This window comes from Ranitomeya imitator, chromosome 5 (assembly GCF_032444005.1).
Source record: "Ranitomeya imitator isolate aRanImi1 chromosome 5, aRanImi1.pri, whole genome shotgun sequence".
Taxonomy (NCBI): domain Eukaryota; kingdom Metazoa; phylum Chordata; class Amphibia; order Anura; family Dendrobatidae; genus Ranitomeya; species Ranitomeya imitator.
The window spans coordinates 459,615,823-459,630,245 of NC_091286.1; the positions used below are offsets into that span (position 1 = coordinate 459,615,823).

Consider the following 14,423-nt stretch of genomic DNA (forward strand, 5'->3'; position numbering starts at 1 on the left):
CCCATTTGTGCCAGGCTGGAGTGACATGCATTTCATGTGGGGCATCAGTAAATATGTAAATCAGGTGTTAAATCAGTGGCACAAAGGCATTTAACCCCTTCAATACCATACCTCAGTGCCCACTTTGATGCCCATTTTTGTGCCAGCCTTCTAAATTTTGTATCTGTTTTTAAGTGTATTCACAAAAGGACACATGACCGCATATTATTATATACTCAGAATGGTTTATTTTTATACCAAAACCTGAAAAAAACAGAAAATAAAAAATAGCCGAATAAGAAACTGCTGAATAAGAAACCAACTTCAGCATCGTAAGCTAGAGATTATAATATGCACAGTATACATTGTATGTAAGTAATAGTAACCTTTGACTTTATTACTATGTAATAGACATGTAGCAAGGGCTCCCAGGGGCTACATAGAGGATCAGCACATCAGCCCCCTGTATGAGCAGGGCAGTGGGTCCAGCCCCTAGGATGGGAGTGATACTGAGCATGGAAACTACAAGACCCAGCATCCTGTGCGGTCTGGGTGGGCAGGAGCATGAAAGCATCCATTCCACTGCCTCCTTCCATCAGCTTCCCTTCCAGCAGACGAGAGACAGGACAAAAGGATCTCAGCTGGAGAACACAAGTACATGCGATCCACAGCCTTCCATAGCCTGTAGGTAAGGGCCCCCCTGCATCTCTGGGGTATTGGGGGGCACTGAGAGCTGCAGCATTGATCCTGGCTGGTATGGGGGTGCAGAGGGATAGTAGATGTGGGGCTGTAAACACTCTATGGGAATCCACAAATATATATATATATATATATATATATATATATATATATATATATATATATATATATATATATATACACACACACACACACACATATATATATATATATATATATATATATATATATATATATATATATGTGTGTCACATTGGCACAGACATCTGTATATATGCATCAGGAAATGTTGCACAGGGAGGGACTGCAATGCTGAGTGTGATTTATGTAATGGGAGGATATCCTTGTAGGGGGGAGAGGTAACAGATCTTTCCTGCTGCTTATCATAGTGACACAGTGGAGACACATCTAGATGCTGGATATCTGTGTGCGCTGTGGGTGTGCCCATGTGCATGGTGCCACTTCAGGGGGCAGGATTACATCACTCAATGTGAGATATATATATATATATATATATATATATATATATATATATATAGTTTTTATATATATATATATATATATATATATATATATATAATTTTTTTGTACAGGAAAATATAGAAATGTATTGATATACTGTATGTGATGTCACTTTAGGAGGGAGGATTACATCATTTAATGTGATATATATATATATATATATATATATATATAATGTCTAGATATGTATATAATCCTGTCCGTTGCTTAGTGGATAATTTGGGTCAGGATGCCCAGGAATATAGATCTACGCTGGCTCATCACTATTATCTATATATAGATATATATTATGGAATCAGTGGTGCTCTAAGAATAAATGCTATTGATATACTGTATATATACTGCATATAGGGGGCAGATGTGTAATGTATCGCTCTTCCCAGCCGTGCCTCATCCTCATGTGTCACATTAATCCTGTTTCTGAACCCGTTGTGTCAATTTCCCTGTTTTCCTGCTATTAAGAAGAGGCGTGGTGAGATAGCTGTACATAACGCCATTTATTCTATGCCAAATAACCGGCACACATGAACCTGGGGCTGGATTTGTTGCGATCACTTCTTCTATTCTCTGTGCCGTATTCTGCATTTGCAGCAATTTGGGAAATGAGAGAGATCACTGACGAAAGTGACATGTATAGACAGTGCCCTCGATCATACAGGGGGCGCACATTGTAGCTTCAGTAATGCTTGTATTATTAAAATCTACCTATTATTTATAGATTGTGGCACTGATCCAGCTCATCTTATTATCATGCAGGGTGGATGCTGAATAAAGCGAAAAACGAACTTTTATGACATTTATAGATTTTCCTCCTTGGCTCCAGTCCTGACAAATCAGATCTCAATTTCCCATCATTGTCTCCAGGAGATGGATCTAAATTAATGTAAAGTGACCGTCCAACTTTTGGGGTACCGTGATATTTCCACCCTCCAATAAAGACAGTTTATACCTTCACATGCAAGATATATAAGACCTATAAAGTCACAATAACACAGTGTGCATGGCAGTAAGTGTATCGGAACGCATCTGGATATGGCGCAATGGCAATATTATATATCCCTCGCGGGCAGGGTCCTCTCTCCTCCTATACAAGTTATGACTTGTATTGTTTAAGATTATTGTACTTGTTTATTATGTATACCCCTCCTCACATGTAAAGCGCCATGGAATAAATGGCGCTATAACAATAAATAATAATAATAATAATATATGTTACCAGTAATTCGTGTGGGGTAACAAGAAGTATTGAGTAAAGTCGAAATAAAATGACCATTATATGTAATGAATATTTGATGTAACAGGAAGTCAGGGCAAAAGGACTGTTCGAAGTGAAAGTGTGCGGTATTTAATTGTTCTGTGTAAATAGGGAAGAGATGATATTTGTCTTTTGGTTTTGAAGATTTATAGTGCAATATGTAAAAACGACAGCTGCGTATTTAAACGCATTTCCGCCTTTATACCTAACGTAACAAATAATGGCTGCACGTCAGTGTTTCAATGAAACCTAGATTAAGGGGTTTCCGTTTCTGGAACCAGGCGTACTTTTCCCACACTTCCCTGACGTCATATCAACAGCCCTGCAGCCAATCTGTGGGCGCAGCGGCTCTGCCCAAATACACGGCGTTAGCCACTGAACTCGCCGATTGGCTGCTGCGCTGTATACATGATGTCAGTGATTGGACCTGGGGAGAGTGAGTAATGCCCAGTTATCTCAATCTGTGATATGCGAGCTTGTAGATCCATTGAAGGGATTCTTGAATACATTTTTTGGGCTGATTGGACACAAATTCCCATAGTTGTGTTAAAAAATGTAGTGGTAAGTCTAAAGTATTGAGCAAACAGAATGTGGACCTTTGCTTTATAAGCTAGGGAAGAGCAAAGTCACATTCCCAATGTGTGCTCTCTATGTAACACAAACACATAGAGGGGTTAAATAAATGTCCTGTATTTCTAAAAGGATTTTTAGAGTTCTCAATGAAAGCACTGTATTGATCACTTGCTATAGTTGGCCGAAGGACATAGGATGGATTGGATAGTTCTAACTGGAAGAACATGCTGGGGGATATTGAGAAGTCATCTTTAAAGGGAATATGTCTGCAGAATTTGCTATGTAATCTGAGAGCAGCATGATGTAGGGGCAGAGACTCTGATTCCAGCCATGTATCACTTGCTGGCCAGTTTGCTGTCGTTTTGGTCCAATCACTGTTTTCTCTGCTGCAGATGTAGGAGTGCTTATGTCTAACCCCGTACACACCACTAATTGGCAGCTTTCTATGTACTCATTGACTGAAAGCTGCTAATCAAGAGTGGAGTTGGGGTTACAGAGAACTAGTTGACCAGAATGCACGTGTCATCTAGTCCTGTAGTGATGATCTCCTGCTGATATAGCACTGATTTATTGAAACAGCAGCTCACAGGTCAGTAAGTGATGCATCGCTGGACTAAGGGTCTCAGCCCGTGCATTGTGTTGCTCTCAAATTACATGGCAAAAATCTGCTGTCGGATTTCCTGAAATAAGATTCACAGACTGACCCAGTTTAAATTAGTTCATAGAATATGTTATACTACAGATGTGCTGCGCAAAATGAATAGTTAGACCTACTAGGCGGAAATATTGGGCTCAAATTTTGCACATTTGGCCTGTGGAACTCTGTTTTTTTTTAAAGAACTTGAGAGTGAACTTGAGCTTAACCTTCCACATAATATATTAATGGGGATTCTTAATTGTACCAGTGAGTGGAATTGTAGCGACAGGTTAAGTAAACTTATTACTTATGAAAGAATATGGTTTAGGAGTAAGAGCCATTTCGAAAAATGTAGGGAAATCTAGGATATGTGGAAGAGTGGGAGTAAGTTCAATAGGTGGGATTCCTTTTACCTTCTCCACCTTCTTCCTTTTCTAAGTGATGCATACACCAAACAATATCACTATACCAATAACAAGTATTATCACCATACTGTTACTGAACAAAGACCATTATACTCAGACCGATATTACCATAATACCACTATATAAGGGAAAAATAATACCACCACTTCATATTAACCAAATATGACCGAAAATCACCAACATACTGATCATTCACAAAAAAACACTGTATCAAGACCAATATTGCCATGAATGCTTTAAGGGACACATAATACCACCAAGTCATAACCACATATTAATAACAAAGAATAGTGATCAAATAAAACCACCATGCTTATTAGCAGAAACCAACGTACTTAGACATTACTACCATACAGTGGCTATGTAGTGGTAGATACCAGTTCTGCACAGATAAATAATGGCCTCAAGGTGACGTTCTCTCCAATTGTCATTGTTCACTTTCCCTTTTCGTCTCCATTCAATCCAGACTGCCATTATTACTTTTTCAATACAGTACTCGTCTCTGCAGAATGTAACACACAGACTTATTTTGGCTCAAATTTTTCTAGCATCCTCCTAACTTTTTCCTATCTCTACACAAACCACATATTGTTATACCATATATACTCAAGTATAAGCTGACTCAAATATAAGCCGAGGCACCTAAATTTACCACAAATAGCTGCGAAAACTTATTGACTCGAGTATAAGCCTGGTATGCATGGTCTCCTCATCCCTATCATGGTATGCAAGTACCCTCATCCCTGACTTGGTATGCAATGCCACCTCATCCCAGTGATGTCATGCGTTGCTTACAAGAAGTGCACAGCTGCCATAATACTCACTTCTCTCAATGGGAGTGGAGAGCAGTGATTATTCATTCCCTTAAGTAGCGAGTACACTTCAGAGCCCAGCAGCTGCAGGAAGCCGGCGGCTGAGGTTACTGTGTGCCCGCTATTAAAGAGAAGTTAATATTCACTGCTCTCCACTCCCATGGGCATGGAAAGCAGTCAATATTAATCTCCCTTTAGCATGGGGCACAGGTGTTAGCCACAGGAGCCCACTTTTGCCTCCTGTGACCTGCTCTTTCACTGCTGCTCCCCCTCCGTCTTGTGGGACCCCCACTTGAGTATAAGCGAAAAGGGTCTTTTTTAGCATAAAAAATGTGCTGAAAAACTTGGCGAGTATACACGAGTATATATGGTAATTATCCATCGTGCCCTAAGCAGAGATAATGTCTCGCTTGCTGCCAGGGCCATATTTTGCACTCATGCTAATCTAGGCACTTTAAGTGGTCATGCCCCCTACTGGTAAATTAGACTAAACGTGCCCATACGCTATAGATGGTAGTCAAGTCTCCGTTACACATTCGAATACCATCAACCGAAACCACCAATGTTAAAGCGAACTCACTTGTATATTAGAGAGTCGAGCAAGATAGTAGCTGCCTGAATGATCGAACATCTATCTACAGTGTATGTTAGGCATTATTCGACTAATATATACAGTAGGGGAAATATAGATTTGAAACCTTACTGATTTTGTATGTTTGCCCACTGACAAAGACACGAACAGTCTATAATTTTAAGGGTAGGTTAATTTTAACATTGAGAGATAGAATATGAAAAATAAAATCCAGAAAATCACATTATATAAATTATATACCATATATATTCGAGTATAAGCCGACCCCCCCCCCCCCTAATTTTGCCACAAAAAAAACTGGGGAAACTTAATGACTCGAGTATAAGCCTAGGGTGGAAAATGCAGCAGCTACCGGTAAATGTCAAAAGTAAAAATAGATACCAATAAAAGTAAAATTAATTGAGATATCAGTAGGTTGTGTTTTTGAATATCCATATTGAATCAGGAGCCCCATATAATGCTCCATAAAGTTTGATGGGCCTATTTCCATATTAAAATATGCCCCATATAATCCTGCATAAAGGGTAATAAGGGCCCCATAAGATTCTCCATACAGACACTTGCCCCATTATAGTGCTGCACAAACGTTATGGCCCCATAAGATGCTCCATACAGTCACTTGCCCCATTATAGTGCTGCACAATCGTTATGGCCCCATAATATGCTCCGTACAGTCACTTGCCCCATTATAGTGCTGCACAATCGTTATGGCCCCATAAGATGCTCCATACAGTCACTTGCCCCATTATAGTACTGCACAAATGTTATGGCCCCATAAGATGCTCCATACAGTCACTTGCCCCTTATAGTGCTGCACAAGTGTTATGGCCCCATAAGATGCTCCATACAGTCACTTGCCCCTTATAGTGCTGCACAATTGTTATGGCCCCATAAGGTGCTCAATACAGTCACTTGCCCCTTATAGTGCTGCACAATTGTTATGGCCCCATAAGATGCTCCATACAGTCACTTGCCCCTTATAGTGCTGCACAAATGTTATGGCCCCATAAGATGCTCCATACAGTCACTTGCCCCTTATAGTGCTGCACAATCATTATGGCCCCATAAGATGCTCCGTACAGTCACTTGCCCCATTATAGTGCTGCACAATCGTTATGGCCCCATAAGATGCTCCATACAGCCACTTGCCCCTTATAGTGCTATACAATTGTTATGGCCCCATAAAGTGCTCCATACAGTCACTTGCCCCTTATAGTGCTGCACAAATGTTATGGCCTCATAAGATGCTCCATACAGTCACTTGCCCCTTATAGTGCTGCACAAATGTTATGGCCCCATAAGATGCTCCATACAGTCACTTGCCCCTTATAGTGCTGCACAATCGTTATGGCCCCATAAGATGCTCCGTACAGTCACTTGCCCCATTATAGTGCTGCACAATCGTTATGGCCCCATAAGATGCTCCATACAGTCACTTGCCCCATTATAGTGCTGCACAATCGTTATGGCCCCATAAGATGCTCCATACAGTCACTTGCCCCATTATAGTGCTGCACAATCGTTATGGCCCCATAAGATGCTCCATACAGTCACTTGCCCCATTATAGTGCTGCACAAATATTATGGCCCCATAAGATGCTCCATACAGTCACTTGCCCCTTATAGTGCTGCACAAATGTTATGGCCCCATAAAATGCTCCATACAGTCACTTGCCCCTTATAGTGCTGCACAAATGTTATGGCACCATAAGATGCTCCATACAGTCACTTGCCCCTTATAGTGCTGCACAAATGCTATGACCCCATAAGATGCTCCATACAGTCACTTGCCCCTTATAGTGCTGCACAAATGTTATGGCCCCATAAGATGCTCCATACAGTCACTTGCCCCTTATAGTGCTGCACAAATCTTATGGCCCCATAAGATGCTCCATACAGTCACTTGCCCCTTATAGTGCTGCACAAATGTTATGGCCCCATAAGATGCTCCATACAGTCACTTGCCCCTTATAGTGCTGCACAAATGTTATGGCCCCATAAGATGCTCCATACAGTCACTTGCCCCTTATAGTGCTGCACAATTGTTATGGCCCCATAAGATGCTCCATACAGTCACTTGCCCCTTATAGTGCTGCACAAATCTTATGGCCCCATAAGATGCTCCATACAGTCACTTGCCCCTTATAGTGCTGCACAAATGTTATGGCCCCATAAGATGCTCCATACAGTCACTTGCCCCTTATAGTGCTGCACAATCGTTATGGCCCCATAAGATGCTCCATACAGTCACTTGCCCCTTATAGTGCTGCACAATTGTTATGGCCCCATAAGGTGCTCCATACAGTCACTTGCCCCTTATAGTGCTGCACAATTGTTATGGCCCCATAAGATGATCCATACAGTCACTTGCCCCATATGCTGTGGCTGCGATAAAAAAAAAAAATCACATACTCACCTCTCCGTCGCTCAGGACCCCGGCACTTTCACCTGCTCCTCGTTAGGGTGCGGCTCTGTTTAGCACTGACGTTCAGCAGAGGGCGCGCACTGACCACGTCATCGCGCCCTCTGACCTGAGCGTCACAGCCAGAGGACGCTGATGACGGAGCCGCATCGGAACGAAGAGAGGTAAATATCGCGCAGCGCTGCGCTCCCCCTCCCTGTATACTTACCTGCTCCTGGCGCGGTGCAGTCCCTGATTCTCCCGCCAGTGCATATTCTTCCTGTACTGAGCGGTCACGGTTACCGCTCATTACAGTAATGAATATGCGGCTCCACCCCTATGGGAGGTGGAGCCACATATTCATTACTGTAATGAGCGGTACCATGTGACCGCTCAGTACAGGAAGAAGCTGCCGGCGCCGGGGAAAAGACGTGCAGGGACTGTGCCAGGAGTTGGTGAGTATAATTAGACAGCCCCCGCTCCCCCTCCCCTGCCGACCCCTGGGTATGACTCGAGTATAAACCGAGAGAGGGAATTTCAGCCCCAAAAGATGGGCTGAAAATCTAGGCTTATACTCGAGTATATACGGTACATTCATTTGCATTTTGCAGTGACAAATAAGTATTTGATCCCTCTGGCAAACAACATAATACTTGGTGGCAAAACCCTTGTAGGCAAATACAGCAATTGGATGTTTTTGTAGCTGATGATGAGGTTTGCGCACATGTCAGGAGGAATTTTGGTCCACTCCTCTTTGCAGATCATCTCTAAATCATTCAGATTTTGAGGTTGTTGCTTGGCAACTCGGAGCTTCAACTCCCTCCATACTTTTTCTGTGAGATTAAGGTCTGGAGACTGGCTAGGCCACTCCATGACCTTAAAGTGCTTCTTTTTCAGCTACTCCTTTGTTGCCTTGGCTGTATGTTTTGGGTCATTGTCTTGCTGGAATACCAAACCACAACCCTTTTTTATGTCCTGGCAGAGGGAAGAAGGTTGTCACTCAGGATTTTAGGGTACATGGCTCCATCCATTCTCCCATTGATGCAGAGAAGTTGTCCTGTGCCCTTAGCAGAGAAACACCCCCAAAACATAATGTTTTCACCTCCATGCTTGACATTGCAGACAGTGTTCTTTGGGTCGTAGGCAGCATTTCTCTTCCTCTAAATACGGCAAGTTATTACCAAAGACCTCAATTTTTGTCTCATCTGATCACAGCACCTTCTCCCAATCACTCACAGAATCATCCAGGTGTTCATTGGAAAACTTCAGACGGGCCTGTACATGTGCCTTCTTGAGCAGGGAGCCATCGCGGGCACTGCGGTATTTTAAACCTTTACAGCATAATGTGTTACCAACGGTTTTCTTGGTGACTGTGGTCCCAGCTGCCTTGAGATCATTAACAAGTTCCCCTGTGTAGTTTTAGGCTGATCTCTCACCTTCCTCATGATCAAGGATACCCCATGAGGTGAGATTTTGCATGGTGCCCCAGATCGATGTGGGCTGACAGTCATTTTGTATTTCTTCCATTTTCTTACAATTGCACCAACAGTTGTCTCCTTATCACCCAGCGCCTTACTTATGGTTTTGTAGCCCATTCCAGCTTTGTGCAGGTCTATGATCTTGTTCCTGACATCCTTGTAAAGCTCTTTGGTCTTGCCCATGTTGTAGAGGTTAGAGTCTGACTGATTAATTGATTCTGTGGACAGGAGTCTTTTATAATGGTGACTATATAAGACAGCTGTCTTTAACCCCTTACCGGCATCGGACGTACTATACCGTCCGATGCCGGCTCCCCTGCTTTGATGCAGGGCTCCGCGGTGAGCCCGCATCAAAGCCGGGACATGTCAGCTGTTTTGAACAGCTGACATGTGCCCGTAATAGGCGTGGGCAGAATCGCGATCTGCCCGCACCTATTAACTAGTTAAATGCCGCTGTCAAACGCAGACAGCTGCATTTAACTACCGCTTCCGGCCGGGCGGCCGGAAATGACGTCATCGCCGACCCCCGTCACATGATCGGGGGTCGGCGATGCTTGTATATTGTAACCATAGATTTCCTTGAGACCTCTATGGTTACTGATGACCGGTGGCTGTGAGCGCCACCCTGTGGTCGGCGCTCACAGCACACCTCCATTTCTGCTACATAGCAGCGATCAGCAGATCGCTGCTATGTAGCAGAGCCGATCGCGTTGTGCCTGCTTCTAGCCTCCCATGGAGGCTATTGAAGCATGGCAAAAGTGAAAAAAAAAAGTTTAAAAAAATGTGAAAAAAATAAAAAAAACATAAAAGTTTAAATCACCCCCCTTTCGCCCCAATCAAAATAAATCAATAAAGAAAAAATCAAATCTACGCATATTTGGTATCGCCGCGCTCAGAATCGCCCGATCTATCAATTAAAAAAAAGTATTAACCTGATCGCTAAACAGCGTAGCGGGAAAAAAATTCGAAATGCCAGAATTACGTTTTTTTGGTCGCCGCGACATTGCATTAAAATGCAATAACGGGCGATCAAAAGAACGTATCTGCACCGAAATGCTATCATTAAAAACGTCATCTCGGCACGCAAAAAATAAGCCCTCAACCGACCCCAGATCATGAAAAATGGAGACGCTACGAGTATCGGAAAATGGCGCAATTTTTTTTTTTTTTTTTAGCAAAGTTTGGAATTTTTTTTCACCACTTGGATAAAAAATAACCTAGTCATGTTAGGTGTCTATGAACTCGTACTGACCTGGAGAATCATAACGGTCATTTTTAGCATTTAGTGAACCTAGCAAAAAAGCCAAACAAAAAAACAATGTGGGATTGCACTTTTTTTGCAATTTCACCGCACTTGGAATTTTTTCCCCGTTTTCTAGTACACGACATGCTAAAACCAATGATGTCGTTCAAAAGTACAACTCGTCCCGCAAAAAATAAGCCCTCACATGGCCAAATTGACGGAAAAATAAAAAAGTTATGGCTCTGGGAAGGAGGGGAGCGAAAAACGAACACGGAAAAACGAAAAATCCCCTGGTCATGAAGGGGTTAATGCAGGTAATGAGTTGAGAAATCTTAATGGTTGGTAAGGGATCAAATACTTATTTCTCACTGCAAAATGCAAATAATTTTGTATAAATGTGATTTTCTGGATTTAATTTTTTATATTCTATCTCTCAAAGTTAAAATTAACCTACTCTTAAAATTATAGACTGTTCATGTCTTGGTCAGTGGGCAAACTTACAAAATCAGCAAGGGATCAAATACTTATTTTCCCAACTGTATGGCCTCATTCAGAGAGCTGTATTTTCAGTCTTTTAATTGAACAGTTGTACAGCAGACAGTATACTAACATCAGAGGCGTAGCTAGGGTTTTGGTTCAAGGGGGCGAAACTTCTCAGTGGGCCCCTAACCAGGCAACCTTGATTACAACTGGGTGAAGCACCCTAATAGTGGAGGAGAACCTCAGCAGATGACCGCGCTGTTACTGAAGATAATCTCAATATAAAGACCAACGTGGATATTACCGCCATATGGTCAGTGGTAGATACCAGCCCTGCAGAACATATAAGAGATCACAGCACAGTTGCAGATAATGTCTTACCGCTGACGTTCTTTCTGATGGAATCGTTCACTTTTCCCGTCTTTTCCATCTGGCCCAGACCGACATGACAACTTCTTCCAGCCACGACTCGGCTGCAGAGAATACAATAAAGACATATTTCACTTCTCATATTCCAGCCATCACCATCTATTCTTAACCTGCACAAACTCCTCATCCTGCTGATACCCCAATACTGAGCTGCTGCTGCCGTATGTGTCCCTATTACTGCACCTGCTGTGTGGTTCTCTGTGCCTTCTAAATTCTAAAGCGACCCTCTATAATATAGTAATGCCGGGTGCAAGTGCCCTAGAAAACAGTGCCCATATTTTACCCCCTAGAAAGTTTTAATGCCTTGTGTGCCCCTTTGACAGTCACAGTAACCTGAGTTCCCCTAAAACAATAAGTGCCCACTTTACATTTAATATTGTCCCGAGTCTCCTCCCTGTACAGCTCCCCTATCTATACACAGTATGATGCTCTCTTATACACAGTATAATGCCCCCTCACTGTATAGTACCACCCACACAGTATACAGGCCCCTTAGTAGCCCCCAAACTGTTTGATGGCTCCAACACTGTATGATGGCCCCTTCAATGTAATCCCCACACTGTATGATGCCCCCTCACTGTAATCTCCACACTGAATGATGGCCCCCTAGATAGCCTCCATATAGTATATTGTACCAGATCGTCCTAAATATAGTATAATGCACTCCCCATAGGCCTACTCTATATTGTATAATGCACCCCATAGGCAGACTCTATAGCACAAGACAGCACCCCCATAGGCAGAACCTGTAGTATAAGCCAGCACCCCATAGGCAGACCCTGTAGTATAAGGCATCACCCCATAGGCAGACCCTGTAGTGTAAGGCAGCACCCCCATAGACAGAGCCTGTAGTATAAGGCAGCAGCCCTATAGGCAGACCCTGTAGTATAAGGCAGCCCCCATAAAAAAACAACAAATACTCACCTCTCTTCCTCCTTGTTCCAGCGATGCTCCGAGCTCCCACTCATCTGACAGGGGGATGATGGGAGAAGGAGCGCAGCGCCCCTTCCCTCATCAATGCGGTCAGCTGTAGCGGCTAAATGCCAAAACAGCTGACCTTGCGGTGATGGGCGGGGGGCCCATTGCTGGCTGCGCGCGCCGATACAGTTACAGTAGCGTAGCTCCGGATGGGCCCCCTCTGAGCACCGGGCCCGGGACGATGGACTCCTCTGCCCCAGGTAGCTACGCTACTGACTAAAACTATAATACTCTATTGTCAAGTCTAATGATAGATTACTAAATCTACAGTAATATAGGATCATAACCATCAAGACATGCATACAGCACCATAACCTCCATCGGTACATAAATACAGCATCAGAACCATTATCAATACAGGAATAAGCCTTACCGCTATCATTAGTACAGTTAAACAGCAACAGAACCACCATCTGTAAATACATTATCTAAACTATCTCATCAATACATTAATTCATCACCAAAATCACCATCCATCAGAACATGCATAATCACAAGAATCACCATCAGTACCAAATTACAACACGAGAACTACCATTAGTACATGAATGCAGCATCAGAATCACCAATAGTATATGAACACATATCAGTGGAGGTCTTATGACCCGGACCCCCACCAATCTGTTCACAATTAAAGAGCGTGTTTACTTTAGACTATAATCGAGAACTGAATATTTCATTACATAAATAGTCTGCCAATCACCAGATTACAGGCATAATGTTCGTTTGTTGGTCAAAATGATTTTTAAATGTCATTGTTCTAGGTAGCACAATGTCCTGTATAAATATGTGCTGTCGAGAACAATGCTATTCCATGCACACACAAAAATATTGTTACTTACCGATAACGGTATTTCTCGGACCCCATGACTGCACCACGGAGAGAGGGGATCCGCCTCGTCGGGACAGGAAACCAACAGATAAAAAGCGGTACCCCTCTTCCACATCAGTTGTTTTACAGAGCATTAAAGGAACTATCAGGTTAAAGACATCACTAATTACATTAAATACTTATATTATTACTGAACGGAAGCACCGCGTGACAGTTTTACTAACTGGATAACTAAACAATTGCATAGCTGGATGTGCACACCCACGCGTGAAGGGAGGGAATATACAGGTGCCGTCATGGGGTCAGAGAAATATCGTTATCGGTAAGTAACTATATTTTTCTCTCACCCCCCATGATGGCACCACGAAGAGAATTGCAGAGATATGCAGACTAGGGTGGGCCCACCACCTCCAGAACCCTTTTGCCAAAAGTAAGATCTGAAGAGGAGGCTAGATCCAGCCGATAGTGATTGAAGAATGTAAAGGGGAGGACCAAGTAGCGGCTCTACATAGCTGTTTTATCGAGGCTCCGGCTCTTTCTGCCCAGGAAGTTGCCACTGATCTTGTTGAGTGAGCCTTTATTTTCTCCGGAACGGCTGCTCCATGAGAGGAGTATGACAGTGTGATGGCATTCCTTATCCACCTTGCGAGTGTACTCTTGAATGCTTTCCGTGGTCCCTGAAAGCAGACAAAAAGAGACCTGTCCTTCCTACACTCCTGTGTTGCTGCTAGATACTTGACTATGCATCTCCTCACGACTCTGGTGTGTAAAGCTTCCTCCCTATTATTTTTGGGGTTGGGACAGAAAGCAGGGAGAGTTATCTCCTGGTCCCTGTGAAAACGAGATGCCACTTTTGGGATGTAAGCCGGGTCTATCTTAAGGACCACTCTATCCTCTAAAAATTGGGTGAAGGGTGGATAAGCCGATAGAGCCTGAATATCGCTGACCCTGCGAGCCAAAGTTAAGGCCACTAGTAAGGAGGTTTTAAGGGACAATAGTTTCAGCGAGGCTTCTGATAGGGGTTTAAAAGGGTCCATTGTTAAAGCTGAGAGGACCAAATTTAGATCCCAGGGGGAAACACCTCGAGA

General features: G+C 43.1%; 1 protein-coding gene across 2 annotated transcripts in view; it reads left to right on the top strand.

Annotated features, from left to right (window-relative positions):
- Nucleotides 1–522: 522 nt before the first annotated feature.
- Nucleotides 523–14,423, top strand: part of GNB4 (G protein subunit beta 4) — a 197,955-nt gene continuing 184,054 nt past the window's right edge. Inside the window, exon 1 of one of the 2 annotated variants that reach the window (XM_069727269.1) lies at nt 523–667. The gene's annotated coding sequence lies outside the window, so the exon portion shown is untranslated. The remainder of the gene's footprint in view (nt 668–14,423) is intronic. The other variant, XM_069727270.1, reaches the window with a different exon arrangement.